General features: G+C 37.8%; 1 long non-coding RNA gene across 2 annotated transcripts; it reads left to right on the top strand.

Moving 5' to 3' along the window:
* The first annotated feature begins 81 nt into the window (after positions 1-81).
* Positions 82-23,085, top strand: LOC123941325. 2 transcript variants are annotated; one of them, XR_006818259.1, is made up of 3 exons: positions 82-205; positions 2,741-2,896; positions 22,849-23,085. It is a non-coding gene; the product is annotated as an uncharacterized LOC123941325 (long non-coding RNA). The 2 variants fall into 2 exon arrangements; XR_006818260.1 differs by lacking the exon at positions 22,849-23,085 and adding an exon at positions 15,099-16,717.
* Positions 23,086-24,002: the final 917 nt, after the last annotated feature.

Genomic DNA, 24,002 nt, shown 5'->3' with positions numbered 1-24,002 from the left:
TCCCCAAACGAGCACGGGCGCGGACGCGCGCGTTCCTGGGGCTCCGCGGTCAGGTAGGTGTCCCTGCGGGGTTAGGCCTGCTGCTTCTAGCTCGCTGCCAGAGAATTTTCCTCGCAATTACTGGAGTTGACTGCATCTTTTCTCCTATTCTTTTCCCTAAGATGAAGACAAAGAAGTAATAATTCCTACAAAGGAGAGAAGAGCAGTAAGTATGAAGTCTGAAGAACCGGGTAATTGCGATCTGCATCACCAGCCACGAGCTCCCGGCTTTGGGACACTTTATATGCGGTTCTCTAGTCTCGGGTCCGCTTTCCTTAAGCTTTCTCAATTCTCCGCTCAGTTATCTTAAAGTTATCTCTGCTATCCGGTCCTTTGGTCGGACGGCCGTCACCACAAACAAAATGTCTTTAAGATCTCCTGGTTCGTTTGGAAAGACAGACATTAAGAAAAATTAACTAACCTCAAGAACTGTCTGGGTATGTGTATACAGTTCCAGACTGAACGTCGGGCAGGACGGCCTGACTTAATGTGTCCTAGCTTCCTCCTCCTCCATCTCCGTTTCTCATAAGGAATGTGTCTTGATGCCTAATGGAACTGTGTTTTATAGAAAGGCAGTCAGCAGTGATCCGGTTAATACTCTTCACTAGCCAAACCGTAATTGGAGTTCTGTGTTCAATTTAGATTGAGCACCTAAAAAACAAAACAAAACAAAACAACAAAACAACAACAACAACAAAAAAACAAACTCAGAGAAGGTGGAATTATTTCACAGGAGAGCAGATAATGACGAGAGCCCCAAAATGTAACACATAAAAAAAGTACTGATTGAACTGGGGAGGATTCTCAGAGAAGAGAGAAAGCTACAAGAACATCCAATAAACACTAGTCATGTGATACTAGATTCGTTTCATTTGGTCTCAAGAGATGCAGACTTGAGAGAAACAGGTTTCATGTCCTGAAAAGAAGATCCTTCTAGCAGTATTCAGAGAAGTTGTCTGCCTTAGGATATGTGGGGGCCTCAACTACTCGATTTGACCTTAATTAGATTCTGAAGGCTTACTTTATAGGTAGGAGCCATATATGAAAAGAATTAGCTCATGGATTTTTTAAAGTTATTCCCAACTTTCAGAGAGGATCAGTCCATGGTCTCAGACTTAAAAGAATTTAGAGGTTAACTTATGAGACAAGACAAATGCATTGAAAGGTAAGCAATGAGAGGAATCCGCATGATACTGAAGAGGTACTAACAATAAGTGCTAGAAATTCACGTGGCAGATTATTCTTTTCTTATCACAGTTCCCAAGAGTTAAGGGAGAAGGAGGAGATTGAAAATGGACCCTGCCTAGAACTGCCCTAGAACTAACCAAATGCAGCTCTTTACCTTTGAAATGTAGCGGAAAATGGAAACAGGCAGCACGTGCAAAATATACACCAGATTTTGAAATTTAGTACAAAAAAAGTAAAATATCTTAATTCTGAGTACCTTTTGACATATTAACATTTGACATAGGGTCAGTATATTAAAAGTAGTTTTGCCTTTTTTTTTTTTTTAAATGTGGCTACTGGAAAGTTTTAAATTACATAGGTGGCTTGCATCTTATTTCTTTTAAGCAGTTCTGACCTAGAGGGAAATGCACTTCACTGAGATCTAAGAACTATCTTTGTCCTCCTTGTAATCCCTGGAGGGTTTTCCAAAATGTCCGTAGAAAGTGTCTGATGACAGGATTCCTAATGAAGAGATAGAAGACTGTCTAGAAAGTGTGTCATGAGCAAAGACAAGGAAACAAGATTACCGATGCACTCTATGATAATGAATAACCTGTTGGTCTATAATAGAAGGTGCTTACTGGAAGGTAGTGACAATAAAGTTAAAATCAGAAACTAATCTGTAAGAAGACTCGGTTTTTAATTTAAGGAATTTAGTGCTGTAGGCAATTAGGATCCAGCAGTTACAAAATGGGATTGTGGGCTCCTGGGTGGCTCAGTTGGTTAAGCGACTGTCTTCAGCTCATAATCCTGGAGTCCCAGGATCAGGATCGAGTCCCACATTGGGCTCCCTGCTCCACGGGGAATCTTCTCCCTCTGACCTTCTCCCCTCTCATGCTCTCTCTCTCTCTCTCTCTCAAATAAACTTTTAAAAAAGAAGATGGGATTGTATAAATCTCTTGTCAATATTGAGTAGGGTGGGGATGCCTAGGTGACTCAGTCAGTTAAGCGGACTGATGATCTTCAGTTCAGGTCATGATACCAGGGTCCTGGGATTGAGTCCTGCATCAGACTCCTTGCTCAGCAGGGACCCTGCTTGTCCCTCTGTGTGCTGCTACCCACTGCTTGTGCACACTCTGTCTCTGAGAAATAAATACAATCTTTAAAAAATATTAAGTAGGGTGGGTTGAAATTAATGAGTGGTTGGGCAACCAACTAAAACTCATACTTAAAAATGTATTATTCCAGAGGCACCTGCTTGGTTCATTGGTTTAAGCCTCTGCCTTTGGCTGGGCATCTTTGATATTGGCATCCAGGGATCAAGCCCTGCATCAGGCTCTCTGCTCAGCGGGAGCCTGCTTCCCCCACCCCACCTGGCGCCTGCCTCTCTGCCTACTTGTGATCTCTCTCTGTCAAATAAATGAATAAAATATTTTTTTAAAAAAATGTATTATTCCACAAACAGTAGGGGATCGATTTAAATTGATTATGCTGGTTTTGCCCTTGTCCAAGATTTCCCTTTCTGTTGTTTCAGTCACCTGAGGTCAACCACAATCTGGAAGCAGATGATCCTTCTAATATATCATCAAAGTGACAATAGTGGCCTAATGCTGTGTCACAATGCCTGTGTCATTCACTTCACTTCATCTCATCACTAGGCATTTTATCCTCTCACATCAAAAGAAGAAGGGTAAGTACACTACAATAAGATATTTAGAGAGAGAAAAACAACACATTCACATAACTTTTATTACATTATATTATTGTAGTTATTCTGTTATCGGTCATTGTTGTTTATCTCTTACTGCACCTAATTTATAAACTGAACTTAAACATAAGTATGTTATGTGTAGGAAAAAAACATAGTATATACAGGGTTTGATACTAGCATTGGTTTCAGGCATCCACTGGGGCAGTCTTGGAAGTATTTCGCACAGACGGGATTATTGTACAGCACATCTCTGAAGTGGAATCCTTTATAGGCATTAAAAAGTATGACATGAATCTGTATTGTTTGATATAGAAATTTATCAAGGAGTACAATTGAGTAAATAGTTTGGAAAATAATACATACACAACATGAACCCATATATGTAAAATTATATATGTGTGTGTATGTAACCAGATCATTTAATAATAGTGCCTTAATTTTCTTAAAATTGCCTCAAAAACAGAAAATCTCAAGGTGAAGGTGTTTCCAGCATATTTTCATGGGCTCAGCAAAGTCATCCATGTTTTTTGGTTCTTTTCATCTCTATGTTCTATCATTCTTAGCATGTTAGCCTTTCACTCTCACCCTTATCACCTCATGAGTTGTCAGAATGGTTGATAAGCTCCAGACTCATGTCTAGCCCATGAGTCCCTCAGTATCTCAGTATGTGTGTCCACTAGGTCTGTTCAGCTCACCAGTGTCCCACAGCCTTGGCTTCTGGATATTTTTGGTTTTACCTATTCTCAGTCCATTGTTCCCCCTTCTTTTTGCATAGCCCAACGTAAAATAAATATCGGGTCCTAAAATTACATCTCCCCAGTGCATTTCTTTTCCTGGAACTGACACTTAACCTCTGGGGGATGCTGATTAATAAAAAACTCAATTCTAAAATGAGCTTCCCTAGTCTTTTTGATAAATGATGATGATATGGAAAAAAAATTATGATGGCAGACACTGTTGGTTGTCTATGCAGTCATCATTTTTCTCCTCTTCCTTAATAAAATGAATTTGTTAGGTCATCAAACAACTAAAGAAATGTGAGCTCTTCCTGTTACCCTGGAAGTAATTCTATTTCCTTTTGAATAAGAATTTTGTAGAGGTGGTCATGTGAGCAGGGGATAGTCAGCAAGGAGGGGTTCTGCAATAAGTTTTATCCAAATGGCAAATATATGCTTATAAGGTCTATAAAGAGTTATTCTTGGCTTACAGTTCAAGATGGTAGACTTGGCATATAATTTAATGTTCTTTCCTATAAAGTGCTAAAATAAAAATTTAGATGTAGGAAAACTGAGGAATAAATAAAAAAGTGAAGATACAGTGTGTTTGGTGCATGTACTTATGTGGAGAGGAGAATGAGCAGTGGAGAAGAGAAAAGTAAATGAAACTTTAATAGTTTCATAGGAAACAAGGCTAAATGGTAGAGATTTGACTAGGAATAACACCTAAAACCATTGCCAAAAAATACAGTGAAGAAGCCATAAAAGAGTTGGTTGAGGCATGGCAGAGAGCAGAAGTAAGAATAAGGGCTGAAAATGGGGTTGGCGTTCTAAATATGATACACTTGACTCAGGCACCACACACATTTCCTTCTTCATTGTACATACTAAGAGCTGACAAAGACACCTGCCACCAAACAAAGAATCAAAAAAGACCCCAAAAATCTTGAAATGAATTGTGTAAATAGTAGAGAGGAAATTAAAGCTTTTATGTTGACCACACAGAGTAATACCATTCACATTATGGTACTCAGGGCCAGCATCCAGAGAGCTAGTTACTTGCCTTCTCATCCTAAAGTAAAACCTGGTATTTAGCATTCCTGGTCCTACCCTATCAAACCCAGGCACTTGTTCACAATTACTACATAGGAGAGAAAACTGGAAGACATCCTGCTTACTAAAAGCAAAGGAAGGGCCCCCGGGTGGCTCAGTTGGTTAAGTGTCTGCCTTCAGATCAGATTATGACCCCAGGGTCCTGGGAGCGAGATCCTTATTGGGCTCCCAGCTTCTTCCTCTTTCCCTGCTTCTCCATCTCCCACTGCTTGTGCGCTCTCTCACTTGAGAGAGCCCCAGGCACCCCTGTATAAATAAAATCTTAAAAACAAACAAACAAACAAACAAATTACCAGTTTATATATACATATATATATTTAATTTTTTAATTTTTTAATTTAATGTACTTAAATACTTTAAACATATTAAATATATATTTTATATATTTTGTTGAATATTTATATGCATTTTATATGTATATTTATCTATTAAGTAACAAATATAAGTAAATCTTATATAACATATAATATATATTTAGATAAATATTTGTGTTATATTGTATGTGTGTGTATAGAAACGTACAATAAAGAATAAACAGGCAAATCAGGAAGTCACCGTTATGAAAGAGAAAGAAAGGAAAACAGAAAACAAACTCTAAAGGAAACAGATATATGTCACAAAATAAAAAGGAACATTTTTAAAAAACACTCCAATTTATAAACTTAAGTATTCAGAATATATTTTATCTATAAGCTATAAACAAGGTACTCTGAAAAAGGAGCAACCATAAAATGATATAGTTCAGAGACACTGAAAATATGATTACTTAAATGAGAAATTCAAGGGAAATACCAGAGATAAAATCAAAGAAATCTAGAACATAGCATACAAAGACATAAACAGAAAATATGAGAAAAGGGATGCCTGGGTGGCTCAGTTGGTTAAGTGGCTGCCTTCGGCTCAGGTCATGATCCCAGCGTCCTGAGATCGAGTCCCACATCGGGCTCCGTGCTCAGCAGGGAGCCTGCTTCTCTCTCTCTCTCTCTGCCTGCCACTCTGTCTGTCTGTGCTCACTCTCTCTCTCTCTGACAAATAAATAAATAAAATCTTAAAAAAAAAAGAAAATATGAGAAAAGATGAAGAGTCACGGAGAACCAATCCAATGGACTAGCATTCAACTATTAGAAAGAGATTTAGAAAAAAAAGTGAGAAAAAAAATTTAATTATAAGAGTATTTTTAGAATGTAGAGAGAAATAAGTTTTCAGATTGAGTAGAAAAAAATAGGGTATCAGAACATAGAAGAAAAAAGATTCACACTTGGAGATATTATCATGTAATACCAGGAATAAAATCTAGGGGGGCACCTGGGTGGCTCAGTTGGTTAAGCGACTGCCTTTAGCTCAGGTCATAATCTTGGAGTCCTGCATCAGGCTCTCTGCGCCGTAGGGAGTCTGCTTCTTCCTCTGACCCTCCCCCTTCTCATGCTCGCTTGCTCTCTCTCTCATTCTTTCTCTCTCTCAAATAAATAAAATCTTTGAAAAAAAGAATAAAAACTAGGAATACTAGTCAGTAATAATATAATAAAATCCCTAAAGTTTATAAACATAAAAGACATGTTATCAACAAAGGAATTAAAATCAAACCTATTGGGGCACCTGGGCAGCTCAGTTAGTTAACCGTCCAACTCTTGATTTTGACTGGGGTCATGATCTCAGGATCACGTGGTCAAACCCCCAATGGGCTCCTCTGTGGATATGGAGCCTGCTTGAGATTCTCCCTTTCCCTCTGCCTCCCAACCCTCTCTCTCCTCTTCAAAAAAAAAAAAAAAAAATTAGACGTAACAGCATTGGATCCTAGAAGACAATGACAGAATATTTTCAAAGTCTTAATGGTAGATATCATTAACTCTAGACATCTATATTTATTCAAATTAGCAATTAACTGTAAAAGCATCATAAAGATTTTTAGACCCATCAAATGTGGAACTGCAGAAGATTTTCCTCCCATGTGATCTTTAACTCCAGCAAAATAAGGCCAGAAACTCTGGGAAATAGTCCAGAGAAATAAGGCGGAAAACATGTAATTCTGGAAAAGGTATATCAATCTTAGAAGCAAACAGACATTCCCAAAAGGGGCTGTGCAGCATGTCTAGAGAGAAGGCAGTGTAGATGAAAGAAGGAAGAGTTCAAGGAACAGGTTTTTATGGAAGTAAATGGGAAATCCAATAGGATAAATGGTAAAATAGGGAATTTTTTTAAAAGTGAAAGCTGTAGTAAATACTACAAGGATAAAATATGTAAAGGGGTAGTAGAGGAAATTCAGAAAAAAATATCATTAGGAAAAGTGTCAAAACAATTCAGAGGACTACCCTTAGGTCTGAGAGGAGGAAGGGAGCTAACAAAAGAAAAAGAGTAGCCAAAGAGGAAAGAGATTAGCAAAGATATTTAAAATCACTTTTTTAAAAAGTCATCAAGGTTAATTCCTGCTCAGAGTCAAGGAGAATGGAGACTGAGTTAATGTCTTCAGAGATTTATATAAATGATGGATTGGAAACAGTTTTAGTAACTTGACAGGGATGGAAATCAGATGGCAAACTAAGAGAATAAATGAGATAATGGAGACAGGGATGAGAATCATTTTGTCTAACAAATGCATGAAAAAAGCAGAGCAGTGGAGGAAATATTAGGGTCCAGAGAAAGACTTTTGTCTGTGTGTGTTTTTAAGATAGAAAAACAAGCAAACGTCCAAGATACTGATAGGAGGAAAAAAACCTGTAAGAGATGAGTTGAGTAAAGGTAACAGTGAGGTGAAGTGAAGACAGACAAGGATACACTCAAGACCATATGTGAAGTTGTTCTTAACCTTGGGAGAGGGACTTTTTCCTGTGAGACAAGATGAAAGAAGTAGAGGATGCTTGAAAATACAGGAAAAGTTTAAGGTATTGAAGGAAGAAGGTCTAGCTATAAAAATGTCAAAGTTGAATATACAATATGAATGGTATGCTTCTTTTAGCAACCTTGAAATTATGGCTTGTTCAGTGTGTGAATATTCTTTTTTTTTTTTTTTTTTTTTTTTTTTTTTTTTTTTTGACAGTTAGAGATCACAAGTAGGCAGAGAGGCAGGCAGAGAGAGAGAGAGGAGGAAGCAGGCTCCCCGCCAAGCAGAGAGCCCGATGCGGGGCTCGATCCCAGGACCCTGGGATCATGACCTGAGCGAAAGGCAGAGGCTTTAACCCACCGAGCCACCCAGGCGCCCCCAGTGTGTGAATATTCTTAACTATTTCCTGTAAGATAGTAAGATACATTGAATTTTCATAATTTACTATAAAATACAGAAAAAAAATTCAAACATGCAGCCATAGTTTAGGTTTTAAAAAGCAACACTACTCAGTCAATATAAACTTAAGAAATGAAAACTCCAAGTCAGAGAGTTCTCATTGACTAATTTGACTTGAGATCTACTTAGTTGCCCAAATGCCAGGTGAGAATCAGTGACAGTTGTGAGTGTGTATATGACTATAGGTTTGTTTATATAAATGGGATGGGGGGGGAAGATTAGGGGTAGTTGGCTTCAAAATGGTTAATTTTTAGCTAGCCTTTTCATATTAGGAGCTAGGTTTGCCTATCTTTCTTCCTCCCTCCCTTTCTTTCTTTCTAAGATTTTATTTATTTGTTTGGAAGAGAGAGAGCAGGAAAGCACAGAGGGAGAAGCAGACTCCCCATTGAGCAGGGAATGTGATGTAGGAATTGATCCCAGGACCCTGGGACTCTGAGCCAAATGTAGGCGATCAACCAACTAAGCCACCCATGCATCCCTAGGTTTGCTTTTCGTATGCAAGCAAATCACCCACCCGAAGTTTGAGGCGCTAACATATTTATTACTTAAAGCACTGTGTGGGAATGGAAGAAACTTTCCTTGCCAACTGTTGGTATTCTGTGATTTCTCCCAACAGAGAAGTTAAGGAATTATTTAGACTGTATATGAGACCCAGAGCAACAGTAGCAATAGAGTTTTCTCTCTCGAAACATGATAGGTGAGTAATTGGTTTGCAAGTTCCTTGGGAGTGTCCCAGGTATAATCTGAAACTGGTTCCTGTATTTGGAGGACAGGGAGAGACCAAAGAAAGAACCCACTCTAGATTGGTAAGTGGCAGATTTAATAACCAAAGGGAACTTATTTATGCAAGCTTGTTTTAGGGTACAACAAGACAAGCGGATCCCTAGATACACCTGTCCAATCTTAAAAGTCTATATAGAGGCCTTAGCCAGGTTCAGTCAAGTACCTATACTATCTAAATAGTTTCAGCACCACATCATTATCTCAAGGCTATGTCCTTGGGGCAGCTGCTGGGAGCAGGAAGGCAAGTGGAACTCACATTCCAAAGATAAGGGGTAGGCAGAGGTGCCTTTGATTGCCTGGGGTCAGCTCACACGTCAACCAGCAGTGATGTCTTTTCAGTCACCCTCCCCCAAGAGCAGTCTTGGAACAGTGTAGTTGTATTCAGGATTTAGTCATCCAGAGATCCAGGCATCTTCTTGTTATTCTACAATTTCTAGTGTAGTGTTCTCATCTAATAATATGAGATGACTTGCAACCAAGTCTATATTCCAAGTAGCGGTCTAAAAAAGAGGAGGAACAGAGGGACCTATTTTGGGAACATGAGCTGAAAGTACACCCTCACTTAGTCACATGGCCACACTTAATTTCAAGGGCAGCTGGGAGAAGTAGTTTTTATTTTAGGCAACTATATTATATATTGCAGTTAAAATTCAGGAGTTCTGTTGCCATGAGAGATAAAGACATATTTGAAGACAAATGTTTCACCCACAATCCTTTTCCTTCTCAATTAAAGCAAACATATTGGTATTAAACAGCTAAAGATAGCCTCCCTTCACTTATCAGGACTGAGCCATGGGAAGCAGAATAGAATATCAAGACTAACTTTTATCACTTTTGTGCACATAATAATTGAGCAAGTAAAAAATGGCAATATGTAATGATGGATATGAATTATTTTAAGAATTAAAATTTCCTGAAGTTTAAACTATTCTTAAGGATTTTTAATATGGTCAGAATGGAGTTTCCATTCATTCTACCCACAAGTAATTAAGCATATATCACATAACCCACACTTTGCTAAGCATTATGAACTCGCCAAAGGAAAGTATGATATAATCTCTATTCTCAGGGAACTTAGAGAAACTTATAGTTTGAAAAGGAGACAAATTTAACACAAGACTTAAAGAACTATTAAGTGCTGAGTTGTGTGATACTTTATGAGTACAAAAGGAATGCAAAGCAAAGATAGGGCATCGTTGGCTACAGGAGATTAAACACGTTTGCAAAAAAAGCAAGTATGGAGCTGGGCATATAAGAATAGGTATAATTTATAAAACTTTTCATATGCAAAATCATGAATGGTATATTTGTAAGATGGATTCTAGAGAATAGAGGCATGCTGAATTTTAGAAGTCCAGACTGTTGCTAGTGGGAGCTTGAAAATACTGACTTGATAGTCTATAAACAGGTTTTCTGTTTTTTGCTATATGTTGTATCCTTAAGTACTAGCTTGATACATAGTAGACACCAAATGTTTGTCTATTAAATGTGCTTTTCCTTTAATACTCAGTGTTTCCTTTATTATGTGATGGAGAACTTAAATTTTTAATTAAGGTATAGCTTTTTTTTTTAATTGAGGTATATTAAAGTTTACATATCTTAAGTGTACAGTGCCATATGCTACGTCATGTGACTGCTATCCAAACAAAGTTATAGAGTATTTCCAGCACGTCGTAATTCTCCCTTTTAACCGTCCCTGTCAGCATTTAAGCCCCCGTATCCCATCCCAGCCCCCCAAAGTAGCCACTGTTCTGACTTCTGTCAACATAGATTACTATCTTGTTTTGAAATTCACACATGTAAAATCATATAGTATGTCACTCAGTACTTTTTTCATGTTATTGCCACCCTGGCCTTAATTTATATATTGTATTGATACTTCAAAGAGATATTCTCCACCCTCTGTTTTAAAAGTCTTTTCTTATGAGAAAATCCCATAAAAGTATGTAGAAGGTGTTTATTATAATATACATTAGACGTGTTACTGACTTTTAAATTTCAAAGAGAGACTGTGTTCACTTTAAAAGTAGGTAAGGTCAGGATAGCCTTCGTCCTGAACCATGGTAGTACAGCTTGGTACTTCCAAAGTGATGGTCAAGTTAACTTGCTGTGGCCTTGTTACTCTAATAAACCTGAAAATGCCCTATGAGAAGTTTAGGCCAATTACAAAGTTAGAGGCACAGTCCCCACACAAAACCACCCTCATTTCTTTTTTTTTTTTTTTTTAAAGATTTTATTTATTTATTTGACAGACGGAGATCACAGAGAAACAGGCAGAGAGAGAGGAGGAAGCAGGCTCCCTGCTGAGCAGAGAGCCCCATGCAGGGCTCCATCCCAGAACCCTGGGATCATGACCTGAGCTGAAGGCAGAGGCTTTAACCCACTGAGCCACCCAGGCGCCCCTCCTCTGCTATTATTGAATGAACACATTTTGCTGGTCAAATAACCAGCTCTAACACATTCAGTTGATACACATACTGAGCACCTACCTTGAGTCAGCAGACTCAGTAGCAAACAAGACAAACACTGTGTTGGCTTTTTAATAAATGATAGCTATCTGTCACTGCTCAGGTACCTGCTATTTGCCAGGCGTTGTGCTAAGCATTTCTTCCTGGAACTCCAAAAGTGTTTATTATTCTCACTTTTGTTATGTAGATTACACAGGAAAGGAAATTGAGACTTAGGAGGCTGACAATCTGTCTGGAAGGGAATGTCTAACCGCGATTCAGCACACCCTCTAAAGCTGAAATTTCTTGCTATCAAAGGCTCTTTCGAGTAGTAATGGATAGTTTCTCAGTATCTGAAAAAGTGTTTTCATCTTCTCCAGGACTTTTCAGTTTCTTTGCTGGTTACAGGAGCGCCATCTTTTGACAAGATGTGGAATTTCATAAAAGAGGACTTAAGGGAACTGACGACAAACTAGTCAAGGCTTACCTTGTTCTCTTCTTTATTAAATGGGTTATTGTCTAGGCTTATCATGTTTTCTAAACTAGAAGAAGGGACTTATTTTGGTAACAGCTCTTGGTCAATTGGTGCTTATTTTGCTATTATGAAGAAGAAAGAAAAATAGGGACAGATAATTAATTTTTGTATATTAGTATTTAAGATATATATGCAAGATTGCTTACAAATAATTTCTTCCTTAAATATGTGATGTTGATTTCATGAATACCACATTTAAAATTTTTAAGTCTGGGTTCAACAAATAAACAAAGAGAAAAATTGACCTACCCCGAACACAGAGTCTCAGATTTACAAAACTCTGAACAGACCTAGTTACTTAACAACCGCTAAAGTGGATTTTTAAAAAACAAATGCTGACATATGTGCTCCGTGGGAGAATTTTTCCTTTTAAGCTTTCACAAAGACACAGCAAGAAATTATAAATACATATATAAGAAAAACAAGATTAAGCAACACTTTTTCATTGTATGTGTAGCACTAATTATAGTGTTTCCTTTTATAAAAGCAGAAATAGTATAATATCTTCTTATAGCTTGAGATGCTAGAAGTAGATGACTATATCCTAGCAATAGCAAGCCTGTATGTTAAGACCACTTCCCACAGACACGAATAGTAGTTACTACTGCCCACAGCTGACATCAGTCCCAGAATTCTTTTTCTGTTTAGCTGTCTTTTAACCTAAATGAACCAACTCAACTTGCCAGGAATTATAAGCTTAAAGAACAGTATTTTAAGTTAAAGTAATATTTACTAAAATTTTGATATTGAAAGCATAGCTTTTGACAGAGCTAAAATGAAATGTTTTCTTCTCTCACCGTTCCTTTAAATTTTATTGGGGTAGAGTACCTATTCCTGGATGAAAACTGTGGTGGGATCTGTGGCTTTATTGTTGTTGTTCATTGACTTTTAAATATAACTTTCCATTGTCATTTTAAGTTACAGACACTATTACAATTCAGTAACTTAAGTATTTAATACTTAAATAAATACTATTTGTTATTGTGTAATAATGAAAATTCATAATTGGATTTAGTATTAATTCTTCTCTCTTGCGATAGCTTAAGCCTAATTAGAGCTGAACTGAAGAAGTGGAGTGGGCCTTCTCTCTTCTTCAATTGCGTGACATCATATTGCTATCATTTCCAAGGCCACATCCAGCCCTTAGGAGGTGGGAGGATGACAACAAGTCAGAGATACAGGACATTTCTTACTTCACTGAAAATCCTAGTTGTTTCCTTCTCTGTGTCTAAAGGCAGGGACCTCTCACAGGTCCTGGTAAATGATTAAAACAAATATTTTCTCTTAGTAGACACCTTTGAGAACTCCTTGAAGATTCCCAGCTAGACCTTTCCAACTCTGGCAGTTCATTAGCTGATGCCTCTTTCCTGGTTCAGGTCCTGAAAAGCCTGAAGTGCATCTACAGTTCCTTTTTGAGAGCAACTCTTACTCTTCCAGATGGCTTTTTTGGACAGAACCCAAGATGAACCATGCTAGCTCTTTTTCCCATGGCTTACTTTCCTTGCCCTGATACGTTTTAGGAATAAAGGCTGGTCCTAAACCAAAAGCACTCTCCTGTGCCAAGCAGCCAGTCATCCTCAGCCTCTACATTTTCTGGAATGGAGGTAGTAGAGTCAGTCACACCTCGGTCTACATACAGTCCACTGGAGATTTTGGGGGCTGCAGTACAACACTAGTTGTTTACATTTCCAGCTGCAGAAAATACATTTCAGAGCTCTCCCATAGTCGCCTGGCAGTACTCCTCGCTAGGTTTGAAGTTAGAAGGTCCTACACACCTATGCCTCTTCCCCTCAGAGGACTGGTACTGTTAAACATTCAACTGAGTGACTTAAAAGATCAGATTTTTTTTTTAATGACTCATGGATCAAGAAGCATCCCATCTAGCAAACAGAAAAGAGCTCCCTCCAGGTGTAGAAAAGAAAGGTTTTTAAAGGCAGAGAGGGAACGAGTAAAGAAAATTATTGGCAAGGAATGCATTGTTTTAGGCAAAGTTACCCTCCAAAGGGGCATGGAGGGATCTATCAGTAGATTTTCTCGTGCTGTCAGGGAAATTCCACATTGACTGGTTCAAGTTTACATTCCTGGGGGGGATTGAAACTACAGTTGGTATGGAGCCTTAACATACATACCTCCATTTGGGACCTGTGGATTTTGGGGGGGGGGGGGCAGTGCTCACTACAGAGTGACAGCTCTCTAAAGAAGCTATTCCTTTACTTTCTCTGTTGTTGTTGTTGTTGTTGTTGTTTAATATCCTTGATCTGGTTGAAGCCTCAATGAATCATGTAAAATATCTAGAATGCATTTCTTTTGTCAACCTGTGTATAGAAGGGAGAAGAATGGCTCACCCTCGGGTGAGCATCCTGTCATCTGTTTGGTGCTTCAACAGAAACTATGACAGGAATAATCCCATTCTAAGGTCCTGTTAGAAGCACAGAGAAGTGGGACATATCATAGAACCTAGGTATGGATAGATTTACTACATATCAGACTAGGGTCTAAATATTTCTTAAAATTGTCTTTTTTTTTTTTTTTTTTTTTTTTGTCTCTGTTACCATCTTCATTTAAAACTTCATAATCTCTTACCAGTACTGTTGCAGTCACTTGTTTCTGCCTTGGGTTTTATCCCAGTTAAATGTGTTCTTCATAGTATCACCAGGTGGCTAACCTAAAATGCAAATGTTACCTTGTCTCAGTTATTTGCTTTAAATCTTTGAAAATCTCCCAGTAGCATTGCCCTACAGGCAAGCTTCTTAAATGTTAGAGTGCATTCGATTGACCTGGAAATCTTGTTAAAATTCAGATTCTAGGGCACCTAGGTGGCTCAGTGGGTTTGCCTTTGGCTCAGGTCATGATCTCAGGGTCCTGGGATCAAGTCCCGCATCAGGCTCTCTGCTTGGCAGGGAGCCTGCTTCCTCCTCTCTCTCTGCCCGCCTCTCTGCCTACTTGTGATCTCTCTCTGTCAAATAAATAAATAAAATATTTCAAAAAAAAATTCAAATTCTATTAGCATTTGGTTTGGAATGTGGCCCCAGTTCTGCATTTCTAAAAACTTCTATAATAATGTTACAACTCCAGCTGCTGCTCTAAGAACCACTCTTTGAGTACCAAGGGCCTAGAAATGTTTTGCCTCCTTAATTGTGCCATTTAAAGACCTAACTGAACTTAGCTATACTCTGATTTCATCTCTTACCTCTCTGCACAGCTACAGTTTAGAGTTCCAGAAAAAAATTATGCTGTTTCATGTCTGGTATCCTTTTTACTGTTGTTGTTTGTATTTTTTTAATTGTTTATGTTTTTTTTTATTTTACAGTGGTAATAGCAACTGAGATCTCCTCCCATCAAAGTTTCCTTTAACTCCAGAAAGCAATTCCCTACATCCACAAATTGGTGTAGTTTTATATTAGTTTCCTGTGGCTGCTAATAGAAATTATCCCAAACTGGGTGACTGAAAAATGAATACATAAATAAATGTACTCTCTCACAGTTCTGTAGTCCAGTGCCCAAAATCAAGGTGTCAGCAAAGCTGTGCTCCCACCCATGGCTGTAAGGAGGAATCCCTTGCTTGCCTCTTCCACTTCTGGCTCCAGGAGTTCCTTGGTTTATGGCTCTACTCTGTGATCACATTGCCCCCTCCCTTTACATCTTAAAACTCTGCTTTATTTTTATAAGAATGTATGTATTTTCATTTAGGGCCTACCCAGATAATTGAGGAAAAACTCTACCTCTAGAAATCTTAATCACAGCTTTTGTATATAAGGTGATATGCACTCGTATCATATAAGGCAATGTTCACAGGTTCTGGGGATTAGGATGTGGACATGGCTCTTTGGTGGGGAGGGTCACTACTTAACTCACTACCTGCCCCTTTTTAGAGCACATGGCATCATAGGAATAATAGTTACCATTTATTTTATTTATTATTATTCTTTTAGGACATTTTCCCTGATTCCTAGCACTTATTCAAATACCCTTGTGCGTATCTTTTACATATCAGATATCATACTGTACTACATATGTTAATTCTCTTTCATGTCTTATTTAACATGTGTGCTTATTTATTTTGTCATATATAGCAGGGATACTGCTACCTGAATAGGTGCTCAACAAATATAATAAAAATTTTTTTCTTAAGGGAGCCTTTCTTATTGTCCATACTGGAATAGGTACTTGTATACACATAGAGCACTGAACTTCTTTTTAGCACTTATTGTTTTGTAATTAGATACTTCCTTGTGTATTTGTTTGTGTTTGCCCCTCCCCTAGATTATAAGCTCCATGAGGGCAGGGACCATGTGCTTTTTCCATTGTCCTTTTCTTGTTCCTGGCACAGTGCCCAGCATGAGGTATTTGCTCACTGAGTACTTGTTAAATGAGTGACCAATTGAATGAATGTATCCCTATAAGAGAAGCTGATGGAGGAAGTGCTATTCTTAGGGTTTACTGTCAGGAGTTGCAAAGGGAGAGTGTTCTGGGACAAGAATAAGAGTGTAAGAGGGTTTCTTGAAAACTTAGGTGGAATACTACTTAAGGATAGAGTGGGAAGAAGACATCAGGGGTAAGGATGGAGCAAGGAAGAGCAGGGCACTGATAACAGCTACTATTTATTGGAGGTTTATTACATGCCAGCCTATTAGCCATTTACTCATGTAATAAAAGTGTGACTATACTCTCTGATTAGCATCTTTCCTTGCACCTAGCACACTTTTAGAACAGACTCAGCCCTTTTTCTGGCATATTCTGCAAACATAAGTCCAACTTCAAAAACACTGGCTAGTACTATAAATGTTAAGAATGTTTAGTGAGTAACTTATCTTACATGCAATAGAGCAAACTTCAAGCAAGCTTCTTCAGCAGATATCTCTGTTCATCTCTTTCTGCATCTATACAGGCTCTAGATCTTCTCTCCATTTCTCCTTTTGCCTATCCTGATTCCCAAGTCCTATATATATATATATATATATATATATATATATACACACATATACATATACATATATATATACATACATACATATACATATATATATATAGTGTATGTGTGAAAAACCACTATATATTTTTTATTTTCTATCTTTTTTAAATTTATTATTTTTATTTTTTTAATAAACATATAATGTATTATTAGCCCCACAAGTACAGGTACCCTCCCCAATGTCCATAATCCAACCACCCTCTCCCTACACCCTCCCCCAGCAACCCTCGGTTTGTTTTGTGAGATTAAGAGTCTCTTATGGTTTGTCTCCCTCCCTTCCTACCCCTCAAATCCCCCATGTTGCATCTCCACTTTCTCATATCAGGGAGATCATATGATAATTGTCTTTCTCCGATTGACTTATTTCGCTAAGCATAATACCCTCTAGTTCCATCCACGTTGTCGCAAATGGCAAGATTTCATTTCTTGTGATGGCTGCATAGTATTCCATCGTGTGTGTGTGTGTGTGTGTGCGTGTGTGTGTGTGTGTGTGTGTATATGTATATATATATATATATGCCACATCTTCTTTATCCATTCATCTGTTGATGGACATCTAGGTTCTTTCCATAGTTTGGCTATTGTCGACATTGCTGCTATAAACATCTGGGGACACGTGCCCCTTTGGAACACTACGTTTGTATCTTTAGGGTAAATACCCAGTAGTACAATTGCTGGGTCATAGGGTAGCTCTATTTTCAACTTTTTGAGGAACCTCTGTGCTGTTTTCCAGAGTGGTTGCACCAGCTTGCATTCCCACCAACAGTGTAGGAGGGTTCCCCTTTCCCCGCATCCTCGCCAGCATCTGTCATTTCCTGACTTGTTAATTTTAGCCATTCTGACTGGTGTGAGGTGATATCTCATTGTGGTTTTGATTTGTATTTCCCTGATGCCAAGTGATGTGGAGCATTTTTTCATGTGTCTGTTGGCCATCTGGATGTCTTCTTTGCAGAAATGTCTGTTCATGTCCTCTGCCCATTTCTTTTTTTTTTTTTAACTTTTTTTTTTTTTAAGATTTTATTTATTTATTTGAGAGAGAGCATGAGAGAGGAGAAGGTCAGAGGGAGAAGCAGACTCCTTGTGGAGCAGGGAGCCCGAAGTGGGACTCGATCCCAGGACTCTGGGATCATGACCTGAGCTGAAGGCAGTTGCCTAACCAGCTGAGCCACCCAGGCGCCCCTCTGCCCATTTCTTGATTGGATTATTTGTTCTTTGGGTGTTGAGTTTGCTAAGCTCTTTATAGATTTTAGATACTAGCCCTTTATCTGATATGTCATTTGCAAATATCTTCTCCCATTCTGTCAGTTGTCTTTTGTGTTGTTAACTGTTTCCTTTGCTGTGCAAAAGCTTTTGATCTTGATGAAGTCCCAAGAGTTCATTTTTTCCCTTGCTTCCCTTGCCTTTGGTGATGTTCCTAGGAAGAAGTTGCTGTGGCTGAGGTCCAAGAGGTTGCTGCCTGTGTTCTCCTCAAGGATTTTGATGGATTCCTTTCTCACATTAAGGTCCTTCATCCATTTTCAGTCTATTTTCTTGTCTGGTGTAAGGGAATGGTCTAATTTCATTTTTATGCATGTGGCTGTCCAATTTTCCCAACACCATTTGTTGAAGAGGCTGTCTTTTTTCCATTGGACATTCTTTCCTGCTTTGTTGAAGATTAGTTGACCATAAAGTCGAAGGTCAATTTCTGGGCTCTCTATTCTGTTCCATTAATCTATGTGTCTGTTTTGTGCCAGTACCATACTGTCTTGATGATGACAGCTTTGTAATAGAGCTTGAAGTCCGGAATTGTGATGCCACCAACTTTGGCTTTCTTTTTCAATATTCCTTTGGCTATTCAAGGTCTTTTCTGATTCCATATAAATTTTAGGATTATTCGTTCCATTTCTTTGAAAAAAAAAAAAAAAGGATGGGATTTTGATAGGGATTGCATTAAATGTGTAGATTGGTTTCACAATATTTGTTCTTCCAATCCATGAGCATGGAACATTTTTCCATTTCTTTGAGTCTTCCTCAGTTTCTTTCATGAGTACTTTATAGTTTTCTGGGTATAGATTCTTTGCCTCTTTGGTTACGTTTATTCCTAGGTATCTTACGGTTTTGGGTGCAATTGTAAATGGGATTGACTCCTTAATTTCTCTTTCTTCTATCTTGTTGGTGGATAGAAATGCAACTGATTTCTATGCATTGATTTTATATCCTGACACTTTACTGAATTCCTGTACAAGTTCTAGCAGATTTGGCATGGAGTCTTTTGGGTTATCCACATATAGTATCATATCATCTGCAAAGAGTGAGAGTTTGACTTCTTCTTTGCCAATTTGGATGCCTTTAATTTCTTTTTGTTGTCTGATTGCTGAGGCTAGGACTTCTAGTACTATGTTGACTAGCAGTGGTGATAATGGACATCCCTGCCATGTTCCTGACCTTAGTGGAAAAGCTCTCAGTTTTTCTCCATTGAAAATGTTATTTGCGGTGCGTTTTTCATAGATCCAAGTCCTCTTTATAATGAGGCATTTTGTTGCAGCACCTTCACAGTAAAAGAAAATTAGTAAGCAGTAAACATTAGTTTATTTCTTTAGATTTAAATTACCTCATTTATTTTAGACATCATAACAACCATAGGAGGTATGATTTTGTAGAGACATAAAATGATTAAATAACTTATCCAGTGCCACACAAGTAGTGAATAGTAGTGCTGGATTCAAATCCGTATCTTCTAGTGCCAAAGTCTGTGATTCACCATTATTCAAATGCAGCACTTTGATGTTATATTGAAATAGCCATCTATGCTTGGCCCCTAGACAAATGTTTCCAAAGAGAGATCACTCACTGGAGATCACCTAAAAGAATCAATGAAACAGAACCTCTGGGACTGGGGCCAGATCCTACATTTTTAACAGCCTCCCTGGCAATTCTTATGCATATTAGCATTTAAGAGACCTCTGTGCTAGACTACAACCACTTCAGGAAAGATGCCTGTGGTTTATTTATCTTTGTGGTTATTTATCTTGTCATCAGTGAGTTGCACAGTGCCTAACTTAGAATAAGTATAAAAATAAGTGTGTTGTATTAAATTGATTTAAGACTTCTCCTAACAGTTTTCAGTGAAGACTGCTTTCAGAATCTGACATGGGAATGAACTTTCAAGTGAAGATTTTGCTGTAAGATTTAGAAGGAATCAGAACAGAAATCTTAGAGATCATTAGACTACTTAGAAACCTAGCAGTGCATTGTGCTCACATGGTATTAAATCTAAGTGGAACTTCAGTCAACCTCAGAGCTTAGACCCAGGTGCTACTTACACTATTAAATGGCCCTGACTCCAAAAGATTTATCCAAAGGGAACTCAGCCTATTCTCCCGTATACTTTCCCCATTAGCAAATAACCCTCTAAGGGATAGGTCTGCAGAAAAAACTCTGGTCACTTGTTCTGGGTAAAGAAACAACAGTTCTCAGTAATTACCACCCGCATAGGAGAAAAATCAGCAATAAATTGACCACCTGAGACCTCCTAACTTATGGAATATAGATTATAATTCAAGAAACAACACATTTCATTGGAAAAGGACCTGAAGAAACAGAGCTGAATGAAGCATCATGGGTTCAAGCTCTCCCACCTCTACCTCCTTCCTCTAGCAGAACCTAATTTGCCTGAATGAAATTTATATTTCTCTGGAATTTATATTTCTCTAAATGAGTATAGGAGGATCAGTCACACGTTCTCAGACAGTGATACACCATTTTGAGATCTTTATTTTGATTCATTATTTTGCTGCTGAAGTTTAATCTTTAAGTAAATTTTCTTAAATAGGGTGAATAGATGATATATTTTCTGAACTTTTGTGTTTCCAAGATATTTTTTCAGTTGCTTGCAAATGAAAAACAACTTGCCCAGGTTTTAAAGTCTTCCGTTTCAAAAAAATTTTTTTTGTTTACGTGAAACTTAAAATATTTCTGCTTTCTACTGACATTTGTTCTTTAGTAGAGGAAACTGAAGCAGTCTTTTGGGGAGCAAAAGTCCCTGTCCCTTTTAAGGTCCTTCTAGTTGAACTAGGAATCAAATTAACATGAGGCAGATTAACAGGAGAAAATTAAATTTAATAGCATATGTACTGAGACCCCACATAGATAGGAAATTCCAAATACAGTCAGCCAAAATAAGGTATGTATATCATTCTGAACTAAGGAGAAGGCAGTAAGGATCCAAGTCTTCAAAGAAAAGGAATGCAATCCTCAGGAAAAAGGAAAAAAAGAGTAAATGTTTAGTAAACAAATGTTTTCTGGGCCTCAGAAAAAAATAGGACAAAGATCAAGTGGGCTTTGGTCTAGTTTCCTTCCTGTCTAGCATACCTGGTTCTTACCGTAGTGTAGTTATCTATGGTGACCACTCTCTTCCTGGAGCAGGTCCTTTACCTAAATTCATTTAGGCAGTTGTGGGGAAGATAAACAGCTTTTCCTAAATCCAGTGGGTCTTTTCATTATTTTTGACTCAAAATAATCTTTATGCCAAAGCAGCATACTTTGGAGGGACCAGTCTTGATCATCTTTAAGTCTAATTGCCTTTTTCTTGGAAAGCATTTTTTATATGATGTTTATATAGGAAATTTTCTTTAATACATTTCATTCCATAATAAGTCTATCTGCAAACTTCTTTCGGATTTTTTCCTAGGAAAGATCTAAGCATTTCTTATCTGTATACTGACATCTTTTCTTTACTTAGGGATTCTTTCTTCAACTGTATCTTTAGGCATTCTTCTAATTATTCTGATTTCTTGTTGAAAAACACCTAAAATTCTTACATTGTGTTTTTATTCCTATCTTCCATATCTGTCAAAGTCTACCTTAAAATTTTTTCCATATATATAATATATATATACTGAAAGAGGTTAGCCATCCAATAATTTTTCTGCATTCCACTGTGTATGCTACTATTTCTGTTATTTATTTTCTTGATTTCATTCCTTATTTTACACACTTTATCTCATTCTCTGTTTTTGTTGTTTTAATGTCACCCTGTTTTTTTCCTAATAATCTGCTTTTTGATTATAGGTCAGGGACTTGACAAACAGGATGCTAAATGCTTTTCTAAAATCACTCAGCTTTCTTGATCAAAATTCAATGGGAAAGAGTCCCCTTGAACTACTACCCCACACCATACACAAGAAATAATTTAGGAGCTCCTGGGTGGCTCAGTCAATAAGCTTCCAACTCTTAATTTTGGCTCAGATCATGCATGATCTCAGGGTTGTGAGATCGAGCCCGGTGTTAGGCTCCCTGCTAGGTGTGAAGCTTGCTCAAGATTCTCTTTCTCCCTCTCCCTTTACCAGCCCCTCAACTTGTGCTCTCTCTCTCTCTCTCTCTTTCTCTTAAAAAATAAAATAAAATAAAAATAGATTATAGACATAAATGTAACAGCTAATCCTATAAAACTTTCCGAAGAAATTTTAGGGGAAAATCTTCACGATTTCTTAGATGTGATAGCAAAATACAAGTGATAAAAGAAAAAAATGATACATTGGACTTAATCAAAACTAAAACATTTTGTGTTTCAAAAGCTATCCTCAAGAAAATAATAATAAAAAAACACAGAATGGGAGAATATACATGCAAGTCATATATCCAACAGTGGACTTATATCCAGAATAGTTAAAGAATTCTTCCAACTCAATAGTAAAAAGGTAGATAACCCAATTAAAAATTGGCAAAAGACCTGAATAGACATTTCTGTAAAGAAGATGCACAAATGACCAATAAACATAGGAAACAAAAAAAGACATTAGCTCTCAGGGAAATGCAAATCAAAATGACAGTGAGATTCTCATGCACTAGAATGGACATAATGAAAAAGTCAGATAATAACAAGCGTTGGAATATGTGAAGAAATTGGAACCCACATACACTGTTGGTGGGAATGTAAAATAGCGCAGCTGCTTTGTAAAACAGTTTGGCAATTCCTCAAAAAGTTGGGCATTGATTTAGCATAGGATCCAACAGTTCGGCTTTTGAAATCTACCTAAGAGAATGAAAAATGAAAATGTCCACATAAAGATTTGTACATAAATGTCTATATTAGCATTATTCACAACAGCTAAGAAACAGAAGCAACACAAGTGCACATCAACTGGATAAACAAAATACAGTACAACACTCTTCAGCAATAAGAAGCAATAAAAAAAGAAAAGCACGGATGCATGATACAACATGCTTGCCTAATTCTGGAGATGGTGGTAGGGATAAAAAATAACTGTATATGGGCATGTGATTTATTTTAGTAATGATTTAAATGTTTTCAAATTAGATGTGATGATTGTACAACTCTGTAAATATAAAACATTGCAATTATTTAAATAAATGAATTTTATGATGTATAAATTCGATCTCAATAAAACTATTAAAATCACCCAGGTTTTTTTGTGTGTAATAAAAAATTTTCAGTGATCCATTTTTTTGTTCAATTTAATGTTCTTTCTCTTTCCTGAAATCCCCCTTCATAAACACTATGTTGACTTTTTCTACCCACATCTTCAAGCAAAGAGAGTTATAGTCAACAGGTAATGTTAAGACTTGCCATTACTCTGTATCTAGTTAGGTGCTGGTCAAATTCACTTCTCAGTTTTTGCCTAGATATCAGGTTGAGATACATAACTTCTAGTAAAACATTCAGAAGGAGATAATGTATTGAATATGTTGGTGCCCCAGTCAGAACTTCTTTCTTGGGAAATCAGTCTGAGGATTGACAGAATAAACTGCACAGACAGAGGGAGAAGGGAGACCACATTGTGGGAAGTAGGAGGTGTGGAGACATCATTTGGGGGAGAAACAGATTGTAGCTTCTGCAGAAGGGAGGGAGTCCTGGTCAAGAGAGAGATGAGAGAGATGGGGGAGGAGTGCACAGGGGATTGAACAGGGAAAAACACTTTCCCAAAAGCACAGCCTGGGAAAATGAGAGGGGCCAATTTCTGTGACTTTTTACAACCAGTGCAGCTCAAAAGACAAGTTTTAGAGGTCTGCTCTGTGGCTGGTATAGAGCCCTGAAGGTACAGTAGTGCTCCAGTGGAGAAGGAAGGCAGGTAAACTGGGGACAGATGGTGTGATCTGAGGATCTCCTGAGACTCACTGGGAGAGAGATTTCCCCCTTCTTGGAGCACATCTGAGAGAGGTGGCATTACCTCTCTGAGGACAAAGGAGCTGGGCGGAGGGGGGAGGTGCCATTTCCCTCTCCTGCCTTTCAGCAGAAGTGCA

Source organism: Meles meles, chromosome 5 (genome assembly GCF_922984935.1).
Source record: "Meles meles chromosome 5, mMelMel3.1 paternal haplotype, whole genome shotgun sequence".
Classification (NCBI taxonomy): Eukaryota; Metazoa; Chordata; class Mammalia; order Carnivora; family Mustelidae; genus Meles; species Meles meles.
The sequence above is the reverse complement of the archived record's forward strand: the minus strand, read 5'-3'. Positions and strand labels throughout refer to the sequence as shown.